The sequence below is a fragment of the Equus przewalskii genome, chromosome X (assembly GCF_037783145.1).
Source record: "Equus przewalskii isolate Varuska chromosome X, EquPr2, whole genome shotgun sequence".
Lineage (NCBI taxonomy): Eukaryota > Metazoa > Chordata > Mammalia > Perissodactyla > Equidae > Equus > Equus przewalskii.
The window spans coordinates 91869180-91874931 of NC_091863.1; the positions used below are offsets into that span (position 1 = coordinate 91869180).

General features: G+C 35.3%; 1 pseudogene; it reads left to right on the top strand.

Annotated features, from left to right (window-relative positions):
- Positions 1-4535: 4535 nt before the first annotated feature.
- On the top strand, positions 4536-5327 carry LOC103565492 (14-3-3 protein epsilon pseudogene; annotated as a pseudogene).
- The last annotated feature ends 425 nt before the right edge of the window (positions 5328-5752 follow it).

Consider the following 5752-nt stretch of genomic DNA (forward strand, 5'->3'; position numbering starts at 1 on the left):
GCAAGGCTACCCTTAACTGTTCCAATGTTGTTCATCCTCATAGAAAAGAATTTCATATTAAGATAAATTAAAATTTATTTCAATTTCTGGGTGCAGGCTTAGGGAATTGGAATAGCAGCTGTTGAGGGAAGGCATGAAGCCCTACTTGGATACTTGTCTTTTATTTTCCTTGTGGAACAAAAGCCTTAAGCCAAGAAAGGAAGGGCACCAAACTCTGTCATGTTTATGTGACAGTTGAAGAACAATTGCGTCTCAGGGAATGGAACAGAAAAAAAAAATCTGCCTTTGAAATGGGAGTAAGAAAACATTCTGGGATCAAATTATTATAAGTAACCTTATTCTAGCAGAAGAAACAGGATCACTGGAGAGACCCATCTCCAAAATCCAGGAATAAAACACCGACCTAAAACTGAGGATGGACTAGAATGTACCCCATACCACAAACCCAGTCTCCCCAGTGTTCAGTAGCTAGTAGCATCAATCTTATGTTAGTACAGGGGCAAGAGCAGGAAAGACATCCTCTGAGGTAGAGGCGCAAATGAAAAATATAAACCTGAGAGTGGAACAAACATTGGAATAAACCTCTAATCCGAAACAGCCCCAGCCTAAGCAAAGGCTATCACTAGAGGAATTTGGAGATTGCTACACTGAGGGTATACAATGACGAAACCCAAACTCAACTCAACTAAAGGCCTAGAAAAAGAAGAAGCACACTCACTTTAATGCCTAAATACATTGATCCCAGTCTCGGGTTTTTGATAGATGTCCAGTCTTCAACAAAAATATACACAACATACAGCATACAAAGAACATACAAAGAACAACATAAACAACATACAAAGAAAAAGGAAAGAAAAACATATCATCATAGACAAAGAAATCAAGAGAACAAGATGCAAATATGACTCAGATATTGGAACCAAAAGACAAGGAATTTAAAATACCTATGATTAACATATTAAATGCTCTGCTTCAGAAGTTAGAAAGGCCATATAGTAAATATTTTAGGCCTTGCAGGCCATAGGGTCTCTGTCACAACTGTTCAATTCTGCCATTGTAGCACAAGAGCAGCCATAGATAACACATAAGCAAAAGAGCATGGCTATGCTCTGATAAAATTTTATATAAAAAAACAGGTTGTTAGCTGTAGTTTGCCAATTCCTTCTCTAGTGGAAAAGGCAGATGACACATGTAAACGCACAGAGGATTTAGGCATAGAGATAGAAACTGTAAAAAAAAGATCAATTGAAAATACTGGAAATGAATAACACAATGAGAGAGGTAAAAAATATCTTCAATAGGCCCATCAGTAGATTAGCCACAATTAAGGAAAAGAATCACTGGGCTTGAAGACAGGCTAATAGAAATTCATCAAAGAGGAAAAAAAGAGTTACAACAACCAACTAACCAAAGAAATAGAAAACCCACAGAGCATCCAAGAACATTGGGAGAATGGTACAATATCAAATGATCTAACACATGTATGATTGGACTCTTGAAAGGAGAAATGAGAGAGAGCGTGGCATAAGCAATATTTGAAGAGATAATGGCCAAACATTTCCAAAAAATAAAGATACTAATCCACACATCCAGCAAACTCAGAGAAAAAGAAGCAAAATAAATACCTACAGAAAACACACCTAGGTGCATTGGACACATCATAATCAAACTGTTGAAAACCAAAGATAAAGAGAAAATCATGAAGGTACCCAGGGAAAAAAAGATTGTTTACATACAGAGGAAAATAATAATATTTTAGATTTCTAATCACAAACTATCCAGGGCTGGAAACATTGTAAGGACCTTTGTAAAATGATGAACAACAGCAACCAAAAATACCAATGCAGGATTCCACACCAAGTGAAATATCTTTCACAAATAAAGGAGAAATAAAGATTTTTCAGACAAACAAGCTAAGAAAATCCATTGCAAGAATATATACTAAGCAGATAAAATAGATAAAAGTATTGAGTTAATAAATGATTCACAAGGGTCACTGGATGAAGGACCAATATAAAAACACTCACACATACACACACACATGGAAACTGAAAAGTCTTTTGAAAAAATTACTTAAAATTGTACTAAAAGTCAAATGCTAGAAATGAAGTTAACAAAAATTGTGCAGAACAACAACACAGAGAACTATAGAACATTAGACAAATTAAAGAACACATATATAAATTGAGGCATAAATCTTGTTTTGGATTGGAAAACTTGATATTGTAAAAATGTCAATTTGTAAAAACAAGCCTATAGTTTCAATTCAATCATAAAAGTTACTTTTGTATATGGATACTGAAAAACTAAAAATGACCTGGAAATGCAAAAGTCCAAGAATAGCTAAGATATTCTTAAGGAAAAAAAAAAGTTCAAGAATATACTCTGTGGGATATTAAGGCTTATTTCAAAGCTACAGGAATTAAACCATTGTGGCATTAGTGAAAAATATGCAAATAGGCCAAGGACGTAAAATAAACAATCTAGAAATGGTCCTGTGTATATCTGTCCTTTTAAAGATAGTAGGACATCCCAGTATGAAAAGGACTGTTCTTTAAATAAAATTGTGCTAGAAAATTTGGATTTCTACATTGGAAAAAAAATGAATATTCATCCCTACCATAAGCCAAAATACATTCCAAGTGGATTGCAGCTCTTAATATGAAAGGTAAAACAATCAGGCCTCTAGTAAATAACAGGAGAGAATATCTTCATGACTTTAGGATAAGAAAGGAATTCTTAAACAGAATGCAAACCATATTTGCACTAAAGCAAATAAATGATAAATTGGAATTCATTAAAATTAAGAATATTCCTCTAAATTACAACTAATGGTATGAAAAGACAAGCCACAGTATGGGAAAAGATATTTATAATACTTATTATCAACAAAAGATTTATCCAAAATATATGGAGAATTCTTACAAATCAATAAGAAGAAGCCATCCAACATAATAGATAAATGGACAAGAGATTTGAAAAGGTACTTTACAAATTATGATATATAAGAGTTCAATAAGTATATGAAAAGTTTTTCAACCTGATTGATCGTAAGGAAATGCAATTTAAAGTTACAATGAAATATCAATCCATACCCCAAATAATGACTAAAATGGAAAGAGTGATAATACCATGTGTTGGCAAGGATGTGGAGCAACTAGAACTCTCATGCAGTAATGGAGGGAGTATAAATTGATACAATCACTCTGAAAAACTGTTTGGCACTATTTAATAAAGCTGATCATATACATACCTTCTAATACAAGAATTCTACTCCCAGGTGTATACCCAAATTAAGTATATACTAATTTTCACCAAAAGTCATGTACCAGAATGTTCATAGCAACATGACATATAATTGTCAAAAATTGAAAAGAACGCAAATGTCCGTCAATAATAGAATTGATAAAATTTGTGAAATATTCATATAATAAAATACCATATGGCAATGAAAATAGAAAAAATACTGATATACAAAACAACATTGATTCATCTCACTCACAAAAATAATGTTAAACAATAGGAGCTAAACATGACAGAGTACATATTGCATTCTTCAATTTATATAAATTTTTGAAACAGGCAAAATCAATCAGAGGTGTTAGAAATCAAGATAATGGTTACATTTGGAGAGCAGATGGGTTAAAAAGGGCATTCTGGGGTGCTGGTAATATTTTATTTCTTAATCTAGGTGGAGACTTCATAAGTATGTTCATTGTGTGAAAGTTCATTAAATTATATAGACTTGGAGCCGCCCCGTGGCAAAGTGGTTAAGTTCATGCGTTCTGCTTTGGCGGCCCAGAGTTTCGCTGGTTCAGATCCTGTGCGCGGACATGGCACTTCTCATTAGGCCATGCTGAGGCAGCGTCCCACATAGCACAACCAGAGACACTCACGACTGCAATATACAACTATGTACTGGCTTTGGGGAGAAGAAGAAGAAGGGAAAAATAAAAGAGGATTTGCAAAGATGTTAGCTCAGGCACCAATCTTAAAAAAAATTACGTAGACATGATTTATGTACTTTTATTTACATATACGTGTAAATATATGCATACACATGTATATACATATGTATACATATGTACACATATCTACATACATATATATGAATATATAGTTTATAAAAATTCTAGTATTATTTCTATATTTGATATCTGGTGTTGCTGAAAATCTGAGAATAATTCAATTTTTTTTCCCCTTGGTAGATGACTATAACAGACACTTTTAAGTTGCCTATCCATTAGCCAATCCCCCTTCACCTTTTACTTGCCATCAGAGTCCATTTTTGATAACAGCGCATGAAAATGTCAGCTACTTACTTCCTCATGCTCCCTTACAGCTAGAGTGTAGTAATTTGGCCTTGTTCCAGCTGAAGAAATGTAAAGAGAATTTTACTTGAGTGTTCTAGGAAAGATTATCTTCACTAAGAAAAGAGATAAATGGCCTGCCCGGATGCAGAGCAAGAGGCTGAGAGAGTTGGCAACCCTATCCGCTTCTTTCTGTCATACGGACCCCGCTGGAGCCACTGCCCCATGGATGATTAGGAGGATCTGGTGTACCAGGTGAACACTCAGCAGGCTGAGGATAGGATGAAATTAATGAAGAAAGCAGCAGGGATGGATGTGGAGTTGACAGTTGAAGAAACCTCACGTTGCATATAAAATTGTGATTGGAGCTAGAAGAGCCTCCTGGAGAATAATCAGCAACTTTGAATAGAAAGAGGAAAATGAGGGAGAAGCACACAAACTAAAACTGATTCAGAAATATTGGTAAATGGTTGAGATTGCGCCAAGGTTAACGTGTTGTGACAGTTTAGATGTACTGGACAAACACCTCATTCCAGCAGCTAACACTAGAGAGTCCAAGGTTTTCTATTTTAAAATGAAGGGAACTATCAGAGGTGTCTGGCTGAATTTGCCACAGGAAGGAGGCTGCACAGAACAGCCTAGTGGCTTTAAAGCTGCTAATGATATTGCAATGATAGAACTTCCACCAATACATCTCATTCACTTAGGTCTTGCTCTCAATTTTTCCATATTCTACTATGAAATTCTTAATTCCTGTGACCATGCCTGCAGCTTGGCAAAAAGCAGCTTTTGATGATGCAATTGCAGAAATGGTTATGCTGAGTGAAGAAAAGTATAAGGACTCTATATTTACCGTGCGGTTGTTACGTGACAATCTGACACTATGGACTTTAGACATGCAGGGTGATGGTGAAGAGCAGAATAAACACTTTCTTCAGGACGTGGAAGATAAGAATCAGTGAGATCTAAAAGCCAACAAGAGAAACTATCTCTGACCATGCCACTCCTTCCCATTGCACCCCCTTGGAAATTCTCCATTGTCACAGAGAACGACCAAATCTGACATTTACATTTGGTCTCAGAATTTAGGTTCCTACCCTGTTGGTGTTTTTGTAAACCATTTTCAAAAGTTCTTAAATACAAGAGTGAATTTCTGTGGATTTTACTGGCTCCAGCTTTTAGGTTCTTTAGGACACTAACAGGACTGTATAAAAGCTTTTTCAGCATTACTGTATTGTCTCCTGCCAGATGTGTCAAAATCACCATTAGAAGTGGAAATTGCATTCGAAAGCCATTAGATTTCTGGGAGACTCAAACATCTAAGAGAGAGGTTAATCACACTACAGAGGCAGCAGTGGTATCATTTTTCCTTTTTCTAATCGTTTAAATCAAATTTTATACCGTTGTTTAAAATTAATTTAGCGTTAGCTTGAGGTGCTTAA